At 41.8% G+C, this 22,264-nt stretch overlaps 1 long non-coding RNA gene across 1 annotated transcript; it reads right to left on the bottom strand.

Annotated features, from left to right (window-relative positions):
* Window positions 1-10,704: 10,704 nt before the first annotated feature.
* On the bottom strand, window positions 10,705-17,657 carry LOC112842107 (uncharacterized). The gene is made up of 3 exons (XR_003213745.1): window positions 17,382-17,657; window positions 16,935-17,285; window positions 10,705-10,932 (listed from the first exon to the last, which is right to left on the bottom strand). It is a non-coding gene; the product is annotated as an uncharacterized LOC112842107 (long non-coding RNA).
* Between the last annotated feature and the right edge of the window lie 4,607 nt (window positions 17,658-22,264).

Genomic DNA, 22,264 nt, shown 5'->3' with positions numbered 1-22,264 from the left:
ATATTACTTTAACACAACCTCACATTCACAGAGTTTCTAGTTTACCTGGCCTGTTGTTGTTCTTCTAACACCACCAACATGTTGCTAAATTTGATGTCAGATGTTATCAAGCATCATCATTGGTATTAGTAAGATGACACAAAAGCAAAATTGTCTCAGTTTCTGAGGTACTGGATGCACATCATATTGCTTAAATCAAAAACTCCTTGTGTCTCTAAGGGTCTTGTCCAAGTACAAATGTATATTAAGCAACCATTCCAATGACTACTCTTTAAAAGGACACCCAGGAACACAACCACCACCTCCCGCACCATCATAAGAGTCAAATAATCTGCCCTATGTTGGTTCTGCTTTAGGAGAAAAATACAAATGTTGCCACAGTCATAGTAAAATGTCTTTTAAGTACCAGAGATGTTGGCACTATGAAATGAGAAGGCCAATTAATCAACATTATTGAATGTGTATGTTGGCATCTCCAATAATTTTTTCCACCTGAACTACAGCCTATCCCCAGAGCTGACTGTGAAGTATATAGCTAGAATGAATTGATAGTTTACTATGAATAAAGACAGTATACTGCTGGAGTGTTACAAAATATGGTGTAGCTGTTGAAGTGCTGCACATATGAAGGATGGTTTTAAGGTAATACAGCAAGAGACCACTATATACTGTGGTGTGATTCCCTTGACCAGGTATATGTGTGTGTGTGTGTCAGGCTATGAATTTTATTACAGCTCCAAAATAGACTTGGGCCCCAAAGCCCAGGCGTCTACACATCTTCAATTTCAAAAAGGTGGCGAGACGAGGTAGAGAGAGGTGGGATTGGGTAGAGAAAAAATGAATAGAAAAAAGAAGAAGAGGGACAGAAGGGCCCAAAAGAATGGCGGCCAGGGGAAGAAAATGAAAGCGAGCTGATTCAATCTTCAAGCACCTTACAAGCGTTTGCGTCAGGTTTCTTGTTTAAAATGAGAGGTCGGTAGGAGGATGTGGAGGAAGAGAAAGAGAGAAAAGTGTGGTGAGTGAGGGACAGAGGTGGTGGTGGAGGGGGGTAATGTCCACAGATCCTCCTTATTTTTTCCCTTCTTCCTCTCTCTCACACACACGTCTTCTTCTCTCTTTTCCAAAACTGTAGTGAAAAGATTAAATTGTTTACGAGTGCGAAGCACGGCTAGCTTGAGCGGATGAGCCACAAGCGACAGAGATAGACATTCTAATTCGCCACTGTACTTAGCGCCCCAGTCCCTGTGTGCAACCACTAATTCTTTTATCTGGCTGCAACACTCCGGGACTCAACCACACTGAATACACACACACATGCACACATTTACATGTGTATATATATATATATATATATATATATATATATAACGAGCGAGAGAGAGAGAGACAGATGATAGATAGATAAATGAATGTGTGTGTGTGGGTGTGTGTGTGTAGGTGTGTGTGTGTCTGTGTGTGTGTTAAAGAAAGACCAAGAGGAAGGGATGATCAAGAAGTGAATGGAGGAAAGTACAGTTTCTTTACACTGTGCAACTGATAAAATAATCTGTACTTGAATATTTGATTTCACCCTCCGGCCCATCCTTAGTCTCACAAAGAAGGGCTGTCCGAGTGGAGTCTTAACCCTTTATCTTGACTGAGCAGAAAGACATTGCCAGCATCTCTCTCTGTGCAGGTCTTGGAGGGGTGGGACTGAGTGATGGTGGGAGATGGGGGCATTTATGTGTGTATGTGTGTGTGTGTGTGTGAACATGTGTGTTTGCAACCAACTGCAAGTAATATTTGTGTGCAGCCTACATGTTACTTTGTGTTGGAATTGGTAAGCGTAATGAGAGATGGATGGACTGTGGTGTGTGTATGTGTGTGTGTGCGTGTGTGTGTGTGTGTGTGTCTGTGAGGCGAATGGGTGGGGGGGTTACAGCATAGAGAAGAATTACTGTTATCTCCCAGGCAGAAGAGGGAAGGGGGGGAGATAAGAAACTGCTGCAGCTGACAGGGAGAGAGACAGAGAGAGAGAGAGTGAATCAGGCATGTGAGAAGTCGTGTTTCGATGGGGGCCGCTGTTGTAAATTTGGTTATTCAGAGTGAGCTAGCTCTTCTTGTGTGACTGCATCCATCTTTTTTTTTTTTAAACTAGAGGTCTGCTCTCCTGATAGTGGCATTGTGCACAGTACACTGTATAGAAAGCTCATCAGTGCTGGTTGCCTATTGGGGCGTTATCGGACCTAGTAAGGTAACTGCACGCTTATAGACTGCACCCAGATAATGGGGGGCAGAAGAAAAGAGATAAAGAGGGGGGGACCTCTTCTCATTAACAGCTATCTACTGCACTGCAGACAGTGGGGTTGTATTGAGTGCTTCCTATGCTGGGCATAAATTAAAATGCACCCACAGAGAGCATGTGGAAAGGGTGGGAGAGGAGGGACTGAAGATGAGGAGGCGTGTTGTCAACGACAGAAAAGCAAGAGTGGAGCACTGTACAGTTGCTTCTCATCTGCCTGGATTCACTGTGACCATAGGTTGGCGTGTGTGTGAAAGTGGACTGGTGGGAATGCAAATATATGTCATTTCTACTCTATATCCATATTTGGTTGTAAACCAGTGCGCTATGCAACAGTCCCGCAAATGAACGTCAGCTGCATCTGTAATGGTACAAAAGCAGTATAATAAGAAAAACTGCATAAAACAAAACAATCAAACAAGATGAATCTCTGGGCCTCCTCGTTGCAAATAAGTAAAACATATTGCACAGATGGTAACAAAAGACATTATAAAGAAGAGATATAGCAGTGAAATAATTCTAAATTTATAGCAGACTTGGGCAACAGCAGAGATAATGACATATCTTGACATGGCATAACCTATACATATATACAACCCTTATTTCTGCTATTATATTTTCTAATGCAATCATTTATTTTTTAAAAAACTGTGCTTTCTTTTCTGTTACCAAACAGTTAGATAACAATACAATACAAGGAGGAATCTGTAGCTATTCATGTGATGAGATGTGCAAATAATACCCCGAATGAGCTTTTTCTTAATTCTTATTTGCTTACCAGAAAAAATACATTGTTTTAAAATACGTAAACTGAAATGAACATACTGTGTTTAATATCTTGCATGAGGTGCTCACCTTCCTCATTATCATGTTCATCTGAATCTCTAGTGGCAATTGTTTTGCTTGGGTAGTACCTATTACTCTTTGCTTAATTAGAATTAAATATGGCAGAAGGTAACCTCTTGGAGAGTTCTCAGTTTAGAGGTGAAGCATTTTAATATGTACTGGGGGAGAAGCTATCCTATCTCCATACCACTACAGTGTTTCTTTATGGTGATGGTGGTGATCTGTCCGCTCACATTCTCTCTCAGGGATATATCATCTCTATAGACACACAAGCAAGCAGGCCAAACATATATACTGACACACTGCCAAGTGATATGCACGTGAGTGTGGACAAGACAATCATCAGCTGACAGAGCCTATGTCTTCTCAATAAAACAACCCTCTCTCTTGTTCTTTCGTACAACCCCAGCCCCAAACCAACATTAGATTTATTCATTTGCATGGTGCAATTGGCTCTCAGTGGTGGTGTTGTGTGGCCAGACAAGTGTAGCATTACGAGGGGAACAAGTTACCATGGGGGAAGGTTAATACAGACAATAAGGGAGGCAGATAATGGGAATTGGGTTCCTGTTTTTCAAACCTCTTATCGTGCGTAGCGCAAGAAATCAGGCCTCTGCTCTGAATACAGAGGTGGGGGTGTTTAAAGGGCCAGCTCTGTGAAGAGTGCTGCTGTCAGGTCCCTACACAACTGAGGTTTGTTGTCTGACATTTCCACAGAGGCGAGGGGTCCAGGTACTGGGCGATGGTGCTATGGTAGCTTTTAATGACAAAGCCTGCCCTCACAAATTCCAGTGTACCTTTCCATCCCCCTACTCAACATTTATCAGTGGGTTTTTTTAGAAGACTCATCAGACTTTCACAATTCCAAATTATGACATTTGCTTTAAATTATGACATCTCCATGAAGAATGTTGAGTTGCTTTTTAAATTGTGTGCACATGTATATGTCAGTGAAGATGCTCTCATATGACCTTGAAAGATGACAAATACAGTTAGTAGGCAAAGAAGAAAGGCCCTGAAAGGTGATCTAGACAGGTCTGTCTAAATAACTATTTCATGACGATTTACAATGTGGATTCTCACTGAAGGCATCAAAACTATAAATGAACACATATGGAATTATATAGTAAACCAAAAAAAGTGTGAAACAACTCAAAACATATTTTATATTTTATATTATTCAAAATAGCCACACTTTGCTCTGATTACTGTTTTCCACAGTCTTGGCATTCTCTCAATGAGCTTCATGAGGTGGTCACCTCTTGAAGGAGTTCTAAGAGATGTTGAGCTCTTGTTGGTCATTTTGGCTTCACTCTGCACTCCATCTCATCCCAAACTACCTTGATTGGGTTTAGGTCAGGTAACTGTGGGGGCCAGGCCATCAGGTGCAGCACTCCATCACTGTCCTTCTTGGCCAAATAGCCCTTACACAGCCTGGAGGTGTGTTTCTTGTCATTGTCCTGTTTAAAAATAGATGATGGTCCAACTAAACACAAACTGATGGGATTGCATGCTGTGGCATGCTGTGGTAGCCATGCTAGCTAGCCAGTGTGCCTTCAGTTTTGAATAAATCCCAACAGTGTCATTAGCAAAGCACCCCCACACCATCACACCACCTCCTCTATGCTTCACGGTGGGAATGATTCATGTAGAGACCATTCATTCACCTTTTCTGCGTCACACAAAGACATGGCGGGTGGAACCAAAGATCTCAAATTTGAGCTCATCAGATCAAAGTACAGATTTCCACCGGTCTAATGTCCATTCTTTGTGTATGCCCACCTATGCAAGTGTTCAACTAAATCTGCCAATTAGCGAGCTGGAAGATCATCACCTGGCCTTTTCATTTGCTTGAGTGTCATATTGGCATTTATCCAGTGCACACCCTGCGATCACGACCATAGAAAACTGAACCTAGTATCAATATTTGTGATAAATATAGCCTGTTTGCAGCTGTGGAGGTCAGGGTCACTGAATTGGACTGCCATCTTCACACTCTTTAAAAAATCTAGTGCAGCTGAAGGTAGGGTAGCCACCGTTAGCTCCCAGTAGGCTGTCCTGAGTGGCAGGATGGCTGGGTGATGGTGAGGAGAAATAGTAGTTCTGTTATATTGTACAATATAAAGCGCCTTGAGGTGACTTCTGTTGTGATTTGGTGCTATATAAATAAAATTGGATGGAGCAGCTGTCATATCTAGAAATCTGACCAAATCCCCCCCCCCACGCCAAAAAAACCCAAAACAAAACGTGACTATCCACAGTTGGGACCAGAAAGGAGTCTTACATGCCTCTTTGCAGCTACTTTCCTGCATCTTCTTTCCTGCAACTGCCAATGAAATCTGGTTAAATTTGTTAAACTATGAAAATATGACTGTCTGGAGCTGGTACCAGTAGAGTTGCAGTCTTACATACCTCTCAGCTTCTGTTATCCCCCAAAACGCCATCCCCTTGGAGACTGTGTCTGCTCTCAAACCAAGAAAAAGCAAACCAAGAATCAGCAAAAAATTATTTTACATAAAATATCACAAAGAAAAAACAATATAGTATCCACTATTGTACCAAAGAGTAAAAGAGTGAAATGAGGCTAAACGTTAGGTCTCTCTCTTTTAAGTCCTTGTTATTACATGAAGTAATAATTGATCAATAAAGTATTTTACTCTGCCTTAGAGAAACCTGGTTACAGCATGATGATTATGTTAGGTTAAGTGAATCAACACCCCCAAGTTATACTTATTGTCTGAATACTAGGTAGCAGCAATCTTCCGTTCCAGCTTATTAATCAATTAACGACCCACACAGAGTTTTAATTAATTCAGGCTCATGCGCAGGCCACAAGGGACCCACAAACTTAGATCCAGGTGGCCTGGGAACCTCTGTCTCTGGACCCTCGGGTTCTGGATGTTCTGGAGATGAGGGACCCATGGACTCAGGACTCAGGCTCTGGTACAGTTGGCATGGGACTGTTGAGTCTGGCCCAACTGGCCCTAGACTCACATGCTCAGTTGGAGACGAACCCACTGGATTGTGACTCACAGGCTCAGGCAGAGTGTATTGTATAAAGTAATGAACAGATTGTCAGTACAAATAATAGGTCATGACCTTCACAAAACATGATGTGAATAAGTGAGTCCATGGAAAAATTGAAAAATCTTCTCCATGGATACAAAGTGGCAAATTGGAGCCACTAACTGAAGGTGACGATGACCACAGTTATTTTACTGACATTATATTTTGTGACTAAAAAAAAGGGTTCTTCTGAATGTTCTCCTCTTCTAATAATTATCAACACCTTACACTGTTTCATTCAAATCTCCAGCTTCCACCTGTTACATGGCTCCCCCTCTTCTCCCCTTTCCTCTTATCTCACTCCCAGTCCTCCCAGCAAGTAAAGCATCCGATTACTAGGGATTCACACATATTCTAACTAAAATACAATAGCTATGCATTTCACATCCCATGTGCCAGGAGGAGGTAGAAGAAGGAGGGTGTGGGTAGAAAATGGAGGAGATAGGACAGCAAGAGGGGCAATGATGATTTTGTGTTGTGGGAAGAGTCTCCCACAGTGGCTGTAGATGAAAGTGGATTGAGGTGGATGTTGTTAAGGTGATGGTTGACTGAATGCCTCAAATTTGAAATTAAGTTGGAGCCCTGGGTAGCCTATCATCTGTGGTGTGTGTGAGTTATATGTGTGTAATTTTGCGAGTGCATGGAAGATTGTGGGTGAGATGGACCAGTAATGGAGAAGAGCTTTTAATCATCCCGTACCCCCACCCTCAAGTCTCTCTTTGGTCCTCTTGTCAACTGGCTTTCATCATAATAACATTTAAAATATCCATTAATTATCCTGCTGAGCACACACACACACACACACACACACACACACACAGAGAGAGAGAGAGAGAGAGAGAGAGAGAACTTTAATTTAAAAACAAAAAATCGCCTCTTGCCCCTGTGGGCGGTCTATCCTTCAAGCTCGGGTCCTCCAGAGGCCTGGGAGCTTGAGGGTCCTGCGCAGTATCTTAGCTGTTCCTGGGACTACGCTCTTCTGGACAGAGATCTCCAATGTTGTTCCTGGGATCTGCTGGACTCGCCTAGCTTGGGAGTCACCGCACGTAGCTTCCTTGTCTTGATGTCAGTGGCTTCTATCTCCTCCTTTGGCCAGCTTATTATCTCAGCAGGGTACCTGATTACGGGCAGGGTGTAGGTGTTGATAGCCTGGATCTTGTTCTTACCGTTCAGCTGACTCCTCAGGACTTGCCTGACCCTCTTCATGGTTCCCATTTGCCTGTGGGATTCCCAGGTACTTGTAGCTGTCCTCTATGTCTGCAATGTTGCCTTCTGGTAGTTCGATGTCCTCAGTTCTGACTACCTTCCCTCTCTTCATTATCATCCAACTACACTTCTCCAGTTCCAACGACATTCCAATGTCATTGCCGTATATCCTGGTGGTGTGGATGAGTGAATCAATGTCTCGTTCACTCTTAGCATACATCTTGATGTCATCCATGTACAGAAGGTGGCTGACAACTGCTCAATTTTGTAGTCAGTATCCGTAGCCAGTCTTGTCTGTGATGTCACCGAGGGGCTTCAGGCCTATGCAGAAGGCCTATGCGGAGTTGGGATAGAGCATCTCATTGGTAGATCCCAATGAGATTGATGGTGACTTGTACATTTGACCGGAATCTGGTCATGCAGTCACTGGCTACTGCTCTGTCTATCAGTAGTTGGTGCTTCGCTCCTCTGGTATTCCTGCCGATTCCTTTCTGTGCTTCGCTCATGTATTGAACCATGTGCTTGTTCATCTTAGACGCTATGATGCCTGACAGGAGCTTCCATGTGGTACTGAGGTATGGAGGCAGGTTATTGGCCTGCCTCAGTACTTTCTGGGGATCCTTGGGAATCAGCACTGTCCGGTATTCATTTAGCCATTATGGGTGTCCCTTGTTGACTACCAGCTGGTTCATTTGTGCTGCCAGATGCTCAAAGAGTGCAGTCAGCTTCTTTAGCCAGTCTGTGTGAATTAGGTCAGGGTCTGGTGCTGCCAACTCTTCATACTGGAGACCCTTTCTTGGATTTCTTTCTTTCTGCCACTGTGATGGCCACTGGATCCTGTTCAGGGAGGTTGCTGTGGTCTGCTTTTAGCTCCACTAGCTATTGAGCATTGCCATTATGGGCTGCGTCCTTCTCCCATATGCTCTTCTCCAGCTGGCTCCAGCTTTGGTGGGGATGTTCTCATATTCCTCCCCTGCCACTGAGAGTAGAGGGTGATTCTGTGTAGTAGAGCTAGTTTGGCATGATGCTGTGGAAGACCATCACTCATAAGGACCAGGTTCTGTGTCTGACCTCGGCTGATGTTAGAAAAACTCTTCGCAGAGTTAACCAACAGAAGGCTGCTTTTCCAGATAATATCCCTGGAAAAGTGCTCAGAGAATGTATAGAGCAGCTGGCAGAAGTCCTCACTGACATCTTCAACCCTTAATGAGAACTGCTGTTGTTCCAACGTGCCTCAAGGCCACCATCATTGTTTCTGTTCCAAATAAGTCCTCAGTGTCCTGCCTCAACGATTACCGTCCCGTTGCACCCATACCCATCATGATGAAGTGCTTCAAGAGGCTAGCCATTAAGACCCTGGTGCCACTCACACTGGACCCACTGCAGTTTGCCTATCACCTCAACTGGTCAACAGATGATGCCATCGCCACCACCCTACATCTCACTCTCACCCACCTGGACAACAAGGACCGATATGTACGAATGCGGTTCATGGAGTTCAGTTCAGCATTCAGCACAATCATTCCTCAGCACCTCATTGAAAAGCTGACCCTTCTGGGCCCAAACACCTCCCTCTGCAACTGGATCCTAGACTTTCTGATGGAGAGACCTCAGTAAGTCCGAGTTGGTAACTGCATATCCAACACCACCACACTGAGCATTGGAGCCCCTAAGGGCTGTGTGCTCACCCACTGCTGTTCACTCTGCTGACTTACGACTGTGCAACAATGCACAGTTTGAACCAAATCATCAAGTTTGCCAATGACATGACTGTGGTGGATCTCATCAGAAAGAGTGATGAGTCAGCATACAAAGAGGAGGCACAACAGCTGACGGACTGGTGTAGAATCAACAACCTGTCTCTAAAAGTGGTCAAAACAAAAGAGATGATTGTCGAATTCAGGAGAGCACGGAGAGATCATTGTCCACTGAACATTGATGGATAGTCTGTGGAAGTCGTCAAGAGCACCAAATTCCTTGGTGTTCACCTGGTGGAGAACCTCTCCTGGTCCCTCAATGCCAACTCCATAACTAAGAAATTTCAACAGCATCTCTTGTGTCTGCACGGTCTTGTGTCTGCATCGTTCTGTCCCATCTGATGTTGCATTCTTTTTGCAATTTTTGCATACTTGCACTTTATGTAGTCCTGTGTTGATTTACTGTAGTAGCATGGTCTTGGAGTGTGTACTGTACCAGTGTATATGGTTGAAATGACAATAAAGCCACTTGAACTTGACCTTGAATAGTGAGGTGAGTTGTTGAGGATATGTTAACTGCTGCTTTTGCTACTGTTAGCCTCTGTTAATTGCTGTTAGCCGATGTTAATGAAACTGTCTTTGCATTGGATCTAACGTTGGACTCTGACGCTTAGTGAATAAACTCTGATACAATATGAGAATGCAATTAAACTGTTTATCAGAGGGAGAGTGTAATTTCGAGGACACTCGAGCAATCTCTTGTCAGCTGTCCGGAGATGGGAGAGTTGCATGTCTAATGTGCTGAGAATCAGTGATTGAGACGATATTAGGAATAAATAAGCATGTTTATCTATAATTTAATAAGATTAAAATTAAGGTCACATTGTCAGTTTCCTTTGCATTTTCACTTCTTTGGTGAAGGGGATCCCTTATCCAGCTAAAACACAGGTATGAACCTTTATGAGACTGAAGGAGTCGGCATAAATTTAAATGTCCTTCCATGGAAATGACTACGACCTACAACTTCTCTTCTTCTGTGCCTTTGGCATACTACGTAAGTCGCTGGTCTCTAGCCACATTCTTAAAATGTGTTTAGTCGGAATGGTGATCTTTCCTGGCTACTGTATTCAAATATACTGGGGGAAAATGGCAGCATCCACAATCCAGCATCTGCGACTTTGTATTTTTTAATAGATTAATTATAAGTTCAAGAGGATGCATTAATTTTTTTTTAAATATGTCATTGCATACTCTTCTATGCATATTTATGATCAATAAATATATTTAAAAAATTTTAAAAATGTAATCATTTAGTCATTACTTAATCTAGCCTTTGTGGACATTCACACTGCTCTGGCACAGGAATAACATACAAACTCCCATAACAAACATGTTCTGTGCAGAGTCACACTATTTTGTTACTTGTAATATATGATGTGGTAACATGTGAAATATGTATATAAAATTAGAGTCCATATGTAGATACTGATTACTATTTTTTTTTTTTTTTTTTTTTTGAATTTGACAGATTCTCTCTGCTGTGAAGAGACTGTGATGCGAGGAGACAACCAGTTATTAGACCATGTTATTCACTGACAGTGTTGAAGGCCAAATATTTATTTTTAGCTTTATAATAAGTGAAAATTTATATGACGTCATACAGTAGTAGTGTCACAGGTAAGGAGTGGACTCTCAGTTCAGCACGGGTATTCAAGTGGGCTTGCAGGTGTCCAAGGGAGGTTCAAAAAAGAGAAGGTCTCTCACACACTTGTGCTCCGCCACGTAACTCCACACACCGACTCCAAAACAGGAAATAGGTAGCAGGTCCGGAGGGCACTGTTCACAGGAAAAGGTTAGTCACAAGGAGGGAAAACCTGACTCACGAACAACGTTTAAGAAGCTAGAAACTAACACTAATGTGTCTCCAGTGACGACAAGATCTGAGCCCCAGCCTGACTGCCGGTAAACTACTGGCAGTAATTCTGTATTACAGCTCTATTATGACATTATCATTGCTGCCAGTAAACTACTGGATCATGTGCCCCTTGAAAAATTGCTTCAGTGACTCATTCTTTGACCTGTACAGCCCTGTCAGAAATTGCACTGTGTCAAAAAGTTTCCACGGGCTGTCTTTTGAAACCTGTGCTGTGGTTGCTGGTGCCAGTCCTGCTGCTGCTGATTACTCTTAAGGTTTCTCATAGTGACAGTGAGATCAACAATCAAACCTAGAAGAAGCAGCTAAGTCACCAGTTGAAACTGGTGTGAAACACACCAAGACCTCAATTAGCAGTAGTGACAGGGTTCAAAACACCCATGTCACATGATCTAACTCCGCAGCAGGGTTCATGTTCAACAAACATCTGTGATCTGTAAGCTCGACACAGCTCTGAAACCTCAGTATCAAGCATAATATCACTAGCACTTGGTGAGCAAATATTGTGTTGGTGTGTTAATAACTGTTTGTAAATATGTGATCTTGCCTTGTTGCATACATCACAGTTCAAGTTGTTTCTGCTGAATGCTTTCCCTCAATATCTTAGGATATTACAAGAGAACTTTTCAAATACGGAAAGTCCTACCATATGTTCAAAAGTGGTCAACATAATTTTTCACCTCTGCTCCATCCCCCTCCTGTTTGTCTGTACTGACCTGATACACTGCCATGCATCGTATTATGGCAGAGTATGAGATGATACTCCAATCTACAGGAGGTGGAGCAGGTCATCTCCTAATAACAATGTTGGTTGTTCAATCTCTGGCTGCTCCAGTATGCATGCCAAAAATCCTTGGGCAAGATACTAACCCCAAGTTGGTCTCCAATGCATCCATCAAAGTATGAATGATAAAAAGTACTAGAAAATAAAAGAAAGTACTTAATCATAGGTAAAAGTGCTTGTATGAATGGGTGAATGAGGCATGTTGTATAAAGCGCTTTGAGTGCTTAGAGTAAAAGAGCACTATATAAGAGCCAATCTATTACTATACCTTTTCTATCTCATTTTAATGCTCAAGGGACCACAAACCTTGCCAATAATAAAACTAATTCCTCTGGGATTTCTAAGTATAAAGTGTATATATAGTGTAACTGTGATATTGTCCAAGTGTACCTATCATCAGCAATTTTAGCTAAATGCTTTTTACTGTAAAACAGCTGTAGAGCACAGAGTTTAAATATACAGCATAGTAAAATACCAACATTACAAATATCATCTCTCAATGACATAAGTTAGTCTCTTCACAATTTTGATGACTTCAAATGGCCTTTGTCAGTGGCGGTTTCCATTTCATGCATTCATGAGTGAAAGGAGACACTGAACAGCAGATCATACAGATACTACCAATGTTATTGTCATCAGCCTTTGAAAAATATATACAATGTTTTTTGCAGAGAGACTTCATGGCATAAAATACATGGCAATAGATTTCCTCCTGTGGCATGACAAGCTATTTGTTTTCATTATATAGATGGTCACTGGCCCACGGCCCACCACAGTTTTAGAATGCATATTCTACCTTCCATTACTTCAGGGTCCATGTTTCATCTACCTAACCCACCTCCCATGAGCACGCATTTCCTATTATCCCATAAAAGCATGAGTAGAAGGGTGATGGTGGGTAAAGCGGTGACCTAGTGAAGATCAGACAGTGGATTCATGTGTGATTTATCTGTATACCTTTTCATATAAGCTCATTGCTGCACATTATGAGCTGGTTCACATGGGTTTAATGATTCCTTTTGAGTGTGAATACAAAGAACCTGCATACAGAAAGTATGCTGAATCTGAAATGTGTGTTATTCATTTTCATTGTACTGATGTACCATATAGCTTTTATTATTAAAACAAAAAACTTATAGCAAGGATCGAGGAAGTGTGCATCTGAATCCAACAATTTTAACTGTGGCCAAAATAAAGACATACTAATCTGCCAACAAAAATTGCTCGATCTTCAGTCTTCAGCAAATGTAACTACACATACTATATTTGGATGGGAGATCTTGAAAATATCCCTTACAATTCCCCAGTTTTTAAGATTATTTCAGTATCAAAGTGAAGGAGAAATAACAGCTATAGTCAAACTGGCAAACTTTACAAAAGGTTAAAAAAAGTCTTCAAGACAGCAACTTAGTGATATGTAGTACAGATAAACTCTTTAATAGTGAATTTTTTATTTATTCATAAAAAGATGCACTATGCAAAGGCAAATATTTTACTTTAAACTCCATTTAAAGCTCTAATCCTTTTACGGTGTGAATTATATCCACCTATGTGGCACACTTTAATGACTTCACAGTTATATAGAGTTTGACATATATTTTAATGGAGAACATGATTAACTTATAGTTCAGTAAAAATTTCAAAATTTTACAGAATCAACATATACTGTAGCATTATTCCAGTTAAATAAGCAATCTAGGTCCATGGGTCGTTGACCATGGGTTTTGAGTTTTATGGGTTCATTTTGGGTTGGTAATGTGATTTTGTCATTTGAATATAGCATTGTTTCCTATTACCTTTGAGTTTTTAGCCATGTTTCTAGTTCTTAGTTGTTCATTAAATGGTGTCTTCCCCTTCATTTCCACTCTCTACTAATCTCATCTTTATCTGAAGTCAGTCTTGTATCCTTATTTGTTTACCTTTGGTCTGTGTCTAGTGTCTGGGTTTGTCTCCTCTCTGTGTAGTTATAGTGCTATCTTCATTCCTGTCATTGTCAGAGCTTATTGGTAATGTCATACTGTTCGGTTAATGTTCCTGTCTTCTGTGTCCTAATGTGCACTAGACACCATGAGCTTTTAGTTACTTTTCTCTTGAACATGGTTTCCCAGTTGGGTTTATTTTTTGCCTCTCAGACACCATCAGCTATCTTTTTTAGTTTTGTTCTGAACTTATTTCTTTAAAAGCTTAAGATCATTTATGTTTATTCTGTCATCGGTGTCGCTGTGTTTGTTTACCTCTGTTTACCTCCTCATCATGTCCTCAAGTCTGTCTGCTTTCTGGGTCTTCTGTCTCTACATTTGTTGTCCTGACCCTCCTGTATGTCTACTGTCTGCTTTTCCCTTTGTTCTTTGTTGTCTTCTCCCTCACTGTGTGTGTGATTTCTGTCAATCAGTTCAGTGTCTGTCTGCAGTCAGTCAGCTAGTTCCTTCTATGCTTTGTTAAAGTTATGGCTTTTGTTTTCATTGCCTTTTGTGCCAGCAAATAAGCCGTGATTTTTGTCATCACTCGCCCCGCGCTACATGACAGAAGCGCTCTTTTGTAGAGCTAGCTAGATGTTGAAGTACTGCAACTGCAACTGCAATCTGCAGTTGTTGTAGTATAGTGTCTAAGGAGCTTGGAAAGAAAAGCGTCTGGATTTCTTTAAGTTGCTTGAAGACGTTTCACCTCTCATTCGAGAAGCTTCTTCAGTTCTAAGGTCAAATGGTGGAGAGTCCCAGATTTAAGTCCTAGGGTATTGTCCCCTAAGGAGGTCATGAACCCCCTGTTGACCGTCTACCTAATCACACGAGCCAAGGTGTGAAAACGAGTGTAGGTCACGCCTTAATGCCCACTCAAATCCTGGGCCTGTTGACCTTACGAAATCACATGATAGCGTGGGGCTAGGTTTCACAGCAGGTTCACCTGAAACCTTGGTTGATTGTGACCTACACCCGTTTTCACACCTTGGCTCATGTGATTAGGTGATCAACAGGGGGTTAATGACCCCTTTGGGGGACACTCTCCTAGGACTTAAATCTGCGACTCTCAACCATTTGACCTTAGAACTGAAGTGGCTAATATCGAAAAATCAAAGCTGGACTGTAAGATAGCACAGAGGCACTAATCATGGCTGCACAGGAACAGCTCTAAGCACACCAGGCAAGATCCTTGGTGCAGGCTGTGGAGATGCCCCTACATCCAGCACATAACAGCAGGGTGCAAGATACTAGCAGGGGCATACATGAAATACCATAAACGATACCATAAAGTGGCTGCTATAGTATACAGGAACATATGTGCCAAGTGTGAGATTGAAGTTGGGATACAGCCCCTAGGCTGGCTGAGAATGAACAAGCTGCCTCTGCTTTCCAGAGACACACGTACAAAGCAACTGGACCTAGTAGTGGTGGACGAGAAGAGGAGTGAGGCCTTGGTAATAGATATAGTTATACCAAGTGATACACGAGATGCTCGAGAAATACCAAAGCCTGAGAGATGAGATAGAAAAGATGTGGAGGGTGTAGACAACAGTAGACCCCCGGAGTAATCGGATTGCAAGATTTGGAAGGCAGTGATCCCCGAAAGAGAGCAATTGGCTCCAGCAGATCCCAGGAATGATATCCAAAATTTCTGTCCAGATAAGCACAGACCTAGGAACAACAAAGATCCTCTGCAAGACCCTCAAGCTCCCAGGCCTCTGGTAGAGGACCTGATCTTGAAGGATAATGGTCACCTCCAGAGCAAGTGGGGAATTTGCGTGTGTGTAATTATGCAAATAGTGATCAAGGTATGTTTGAAAAAATTGAAATTTATTAGTATATGTGCAGGATGAATGAGTTAGACTAGGTTGTAGACTTTATTAGTGAAAGGATAGAAAGAGAGAACATATTTCTCCCATACTGACTTCTCTTCAGTGGTTCCCGGTTAAATCCAGAATCAAAAGGTCCTTCTCCTCACATACAACCTCTTGAATAAACAAGCTGTATTTTATGTTAAATACCTCATAGTACCATGTCACCCCAATAAAGCACTTTGCTCTCAGAGTGGAGCATTACTTTTGGTTCCTAGGATATTTACATTTAGGGGGGTTGCAAACTGTAGAAACCAGCTCCTAGTTTCTATTTGAAAGAAAGACGTACCCACTGTTTTCAGGGTTTTCCTTTAACTCATAGTACCCAGTACCAGGTGATGAAATAGTACTTGCTTGGCCGAGGTTCCAAACAATCCTAGCAGGAATTAAAATGTGACACATGTCAGACTGCATGCTGTTCATTTCCGTCACTTGATGAGTCATGAAAGCATCATGAAAATCAAAACCATCATTTTTGAAAGCGGGCTACAAAAAATAACGCTGTGGTCCCGAAGTCTGACGAAAAGCCACAGACTGAGCAGGAGGTTCTTGCCTTGTATTCTTGCCTCGACATCCACCTTTGCCGTAGCTTTCGTGTCAAATCTTAATTATGTCACGGGACGCTCGGCCGTGTTGCTATGACAGTGACCACACACATTAGGTGGTACTTCATTGTAATGGAAAACCAGTTGATCTGAGTCAAGTCGTGGTGAACCATGGCGAGTTGATCCAAGTAGGTACTAATGGAAAAGGGGCTTCAGAGTAATACGATTTAGGAGCAGAGACTCAGAGCTAGCCTGGACTTCCTGTAGACAGGTTACTGGGGATCAATCAAAGAACATTATAGCAAAGAGAAAGGCATGTAGCTGATGAGACTTCGACCTGAGCACCAGAAATACTTAAATACAGTACTTAAGAAATCAGCAACAGTGTTTTTCTGTAGAATTAATATATTTTGTTATTTGCAAGTGTTGAAAGTTACTTTTTTATGTTCTTTATAGTTTTTTTTTTTTTTTTTTTTACCATTTTATTGTTATCTTCTGATAACGTCTTTGACTTGAACATATGGGATCAACCCTGACTGTGTTGAACTTCTATCATAATATACCTCTCTTCTATTTTGGCTGTTGAGGTTGATGAAATGCAGTTGGTCTGACTGAGGAGCGAGAATTTCTGGACTCTACCAGAATGCCTGCCAATACATCCCTGAGAGAATTAGCACACAAACCAGTAGCAGACTATGACAGTACCCTCCCACTATTGGCTGGCTAGAAGTGGCCCACTGGACTCACCTGTCCCAATCCTATGTGTGGAAGTTCAAAATGAGTGTGGGTTCCGACATCAGTGAGCGGGGATACCAAGTCCTCTCCTCGGGGCCATATCTTTCCTAATTGATGACATATTGGAGGCCTCAGTCCAAATGACTGATATCCAGGATCCGACAGACAGACATTGCAGAGTGATCACCCGCAATCCGGGCTGTAGCCGTGGGTTCAGCTGGAGTGTACAGAGGTCAGAAAAGATGAAATCATGCTCAACTACCAGATTAGCTGTTTCAGTTGCTGTGGGGAGTTTCTGGTAGTAGACACATGGTTTTGTTACACACAAATGTGGTACAGGCTGCAATATATTCCCTCACATCCCTGTAGAAAGAAGGAAAAAAGAAATTGCTTGCCTGGAGTTTTGTCATTCAACTGACTGTAACTGACTATAAAAGAAAGTGCAAGGCTGAAGCTTACATCTTGGAGCAGATTGTTGTGAGACTACTGCACCTACTCTGGAGCTGGATGAGGCCACAATAAACTAGAGGCTGGGATTGAGCGGAATCTGAACAGGTAGGGGAATCTCTCCTTTGACTTCTTGAAGGCTGAGTTGACTTCTGCAGATCAAACAAAAAGAACTTTGGGATAGGTAAGCCGAGTGAGTGCTGATGCTACCTGGCTGTAGTTTCTTATGAACCATCAATAGAAGTTGGGGAATCCCAAGAAGTGCTGAAGCTGCTTCTGGTTAGCCAGAGTCGGACATTGGGCCATGACATTAATTTCCTTCAGGCTCTGTCTTCATCTGCCCACCCTTAAATATGCAACCCAGGAATGCTATGGTAGATGCATGAAACTCTTTAAACATATACAAAACCCTTGGTAGGACCTGCCAGACATGGACTTGATGTTCTTCTAGATCCCTGAAGATGAAGATGTTCTTAAAATCCCCAAGTACATCATTTACTAGAGCATTTAATACTGCGGGGGCATCACAATGCCCAAGTGGGGTATTAAAAGCCGTTCAGTCTGGACATTTGAGAGCGGAGGCTATGATTCGTGTGATTGGCGATACTGGCAGTATTGCTAATGGCAGGACCATTTGGCTGTGCTGGGCAGGTAGCATTAAAGGGCATGCCACAGTAAATACACCACATTAAATACACTACAAGCCTCTAGTCACCTTTGCCGCCCCTCAATTCAATTCAATTTTAATTATATTGTGTGAAATTGCAACAATAGTTGCATCAAGGCATTTTATATTTGAAAGGTAAGGGTGCTATAATAATACAGAAAAAAGTACAAGTGTGGGGAAGGAAAAAAAGATATTAACACAAGGAGAGAGAGGTACACAAAGGAGTAACTTAGCTGAACCAGTTTACTGCAATAAGTGGGCCAATATTGTCGTAAAGACTAGAATAAGTAAAGACAAATTATTTTTCTGATAAGCAGCATTAACATTCTTGGAAATCCTTTAGACCTTCAATTTTGCTTCTTTAAAACAGTTTTTTTTTTCATTTCATTTTTATTTTGTTCTCAATAGTAATTTAGTTTAATAAATACTGATTTATTTGGTTTATTCATGCTGTAAATCAAGAACTCCACAATATTACAGAAGTCAATCAATCAGATGATTCTCTAACCATCACTGTAGGCAGGTCTTCTGGCAGAAAAAGGCTCAAGAAGGATGAGCATTTGATAGGTGAGGGGAAAAAGAAAAAACACTATGGGAATGTAGACAAGCATTATTGACATGGAGTTGTGGCATAAAACTGTATGAGGACTGAAAATATGGCAATCCTTAGTTCATCATGGATTTCCGCCAGCATAGTTGGGGAGTACTACACGTGCACACAGTAACAAAAGATGTCACAATAGGAAATGGTGTGATGAAATACAGTAATTTATTAATTTTGGGTATACACAGCACTTCAACTACTAGAGACAATGATAAAATCCATTCATCTATTCTGTCTGTGGTAGATGAACCTAACCCAGCTATCATAGGGGAAGAGGCGGGGTATACCCTCGACAGGTTGGCAGTCTGTCAGGACTAACATAGACAGATAGATACTTATTCATGGGCAATTTAGAATGACCAATTAACCTAACCTAACTGCATTTTTTTCCACCGTGGGAGGAAGCTGGAATACCCGGAGAATACCCACACAAACAAGGGGAGAAGATGCAAACTCCACACAGAAAGGTCCCGGCCAGATAGTGGATACGCATTTCATATTATTATTTATTATAGACAATTTTTACTCGACATAACCCTGTAACAGTATCTAACAGCATCAGTTGTTGTCATCGTCACTGTTCTCTTCCAGTGGCTCAATTCTCATTTTCTTTTCTTAACTCTGCGTGTGTAAATATGCTATTTATGTGTAGGTAAGTCTATCCATCTTGTATGTGTGGTATGAGGTTGACTGATGGTGGGGCAGTAGCCGGAATGGCATGGATCCGGAGTAGCAGCTGACAGGGTTCTCCTTCAGGGCCACGGCTGGTATTGATTGCCTGAGCCTGACCAGGTGTCTGCCTGAAGAGAGGGAGGCAAAAGAACAAGATCAGCCATGCAGAGAGAAGGAGAGAAGAAGAGGGACTGAGTGGAGAGTGGACATGGCTTGCTGAGTTGACCGTAATAAAGGATGGGAGGTGGAGTGGTAGAGAAGGCAGCAAACAGACAGAAAATTAAATATTAAAAGTCAGTTGAATTAACCTCACACTTAAATAGATTTGTACCTTCATTAAACTGTCAGCTGTATGTTATTTATGCCATATAGGCACAGGAATTATTTTTGTCATGTCAGGAAAGTCATTTAGTTGCATAACCGCAGCTTGTCAACCAACTCGTGAACAGATTTTTTCTGCTAAATCTCGATCATCTTTCAATATAAGTGTCTGGAAGTTTTATTCCCAAAACTTCCTTTTATCAGAAACTTTGTTGCAATGTTACATTGTTAAGTTTTGGAGACTTGCAGGGTATATATATATATATATATATATATATATATATATATAGGGTGCAAAATGCTAGCGGGCAAGGCATACATGGAGCGCCATAACCAAGTGGCCGGCATAGTGTACAGGAACATCTGTGCTGAGTATAACCTGGAAGTCCCGAGGTCAAAATGGGAGATGCCCCCAAGGGTGGTGGAGAATGACCGAGCTAAGATCCTGTGGGACTTCCAGATGCAGACGGACAAAATGGTGGTGGCTAACCAACCGGACATAGTGGTGGTAGACAAACAGAAGAAGACGGCTGTAGTGATCGATGTAGCAGTTCCGAATGACAGCAATATCAGGAAGAAGGAACACGAGAAGCTGGAGAAATACCAAGGGCTCAGAGAAGAGCTCGAGAGGATGTGGAGGGTGAAGGTGACGGTGGTCCCCGTGGTAATCGGAGCACTAGGTGCGGTGACTCCCAAGCTAGGCGAGTGGCTCCAGCAGATCCCGGGAACAACATCGGAGATCTCTGTCCAGAAGAGCGCAGTCCTGGGAACAGCTAAGATACTGCGCAGGACCCTCAAGCTCCCAGGCCTCTGGTAGAGGACCCGAGCTTGAAGGATAAACCGCCCGCAGGGGCGCGCTGGGTGTTGTTATATATATATATATATATATATATATATACACATATGTATATGTATGGTAAATAGTACACCTCAACTTATTTTCTTCTTTTGAATACCTTATTTTGGGACTATTTCATAGAAATATGCTAAGTTTGCTTTCTGAGTTGGATGGCTGTAAAAGAAACAGGATGTTTGTTTTGACTGACAAAAGTACAAACAGACCAATTTTGAGATTCAGTTTAGTGCATCAACACAAGAATAGCAAATTATCTTTAGCAGTGAAGTATGCGCAGAAACCATAGAAGTGCGCAAAAAAGCAATGAGAAAAAGCTAACATGGATGAGGAAATGAGTCCCTGAGAACTGCATTAAGAGTAGTAAAAATAACGTTTCTGAATTTGCCGTAGAAAACTGACCCAAACCAGTGGAGTACTGTGGAGGGCCATGTGTGCCAAAATGAATAAACTAAACACATCATTAAATAATTAATTAAATGTGTCAATAATGAATGCAAGTTAATAATAAATCATTTAAGCACGGTCATCGTCCCATCATTTGAAAACATTGCAACAGTTTTAACAAACATCTCTTGTCCTATTATATTTATTTAAACACTGAAAAGTCCTACTTACGGTTGGGTAGGGGGGTATTGGTTTGTACCATAGTCTTCATTTTGGCATTGATAGCATGTGGATTTTCGTTACATTTCAGCACTGCATAGGTTGGGTAAGTTGATACAGTCCAGTTGCAGAAAGTGTCTGCATGTTTATCTTTCACTTGGCAAGTGAAAGGTCACTCATTCAATTCCAGCCAGAGACACAAATCCCCTTTGGAGTTGCATTAGGAAGGGAATTTGGTATAAAACTGTGCCAAATCAAACAAAGAAGGATATCGTCGTGGTGACCCCTTGTGACAAAGGAGCAGCTGATAGTAGCTTTTTACTGTAGGAAGTGAATCTATAGTAGATAACATAAGTATTTGTAGTAAAAATATTTATTTTACTCATGTCTGGAGAACAGTGTCACCTAATTTCATTAGCAGCCGGAATGGCATGGATGGAATCAGTTTTATCATTTGATTTTTCTTATTTACTATGAATTGTGGTAAGGCAGACCATTTTGAACTTTGGTCAGACATACTGTGCATATGGAACAACCTCTCTGAGATATACTAGCAAGGGCGTAGATTTGGCATGGACGGAAGGGACATGTCCACACCAATAATTTGATCTCTTCGAGTAAAGGAAGACAAACCCGAGAGAAAGAAAAAAAAAAAAGATCTGTCAACGTCTCATTCACCCAGCGGTGCACAAAGAGTTAAATTACGTTCTCTACTGGAGTCCTACCTCATGTGACAAATATGGCAAATGTGATTGGCTGTGCCTTTCAGGGAGCTCTGTTTAGTTTTAGCCAGTGGCGTGTCCAGCGGGGTGGCCTGGGGGGCACACCCCAGGTGCCACCCCGAAGCTAAAACAATAAAATTCAATGAAATGTCAAATGTACGATTATGTTTTCACAGTGAAGCTCAGATATCTGAGTGTAAGTGAATGCAGCATCGGCTTCTGCACTATGAGCATCATGTTAGCAAAGGTAGGAGAGCCAAGCACCGCAGAAAACAATTTTTCGGTGACAGATTAACAGGTTAACATTGCTGGACTGGCCATCGGGTATACCGGGCATTTGCCCGGTGGGCGGATGACTTCTTTATTTATTTATTTTGTAACGGCATAAGCAATGAGAGGTGGTGGATTGGCCAGATGCTGGCTGATGTGTAAAAATAACTCAGTTGTTTG

The sequence above is a fragment of the Oreochromis niloticus genome, linkage group LG14, assembly GCF_001858045.2.
Source record: "Oreochromis niloticus isolate F11D_XX linkage group LG14, O_niloticus_UMD_NMBU, whole genome shotgun sequence".
NCBI lineage: Eukaryota > Metazoa > Chordata > Actinopteri > Cichliformes > Cichlidae > Oreochromis > Oreochromis niloticus.
This window is presented reverse-complemented; position numbering and strand designations above follow the sequence as displayed.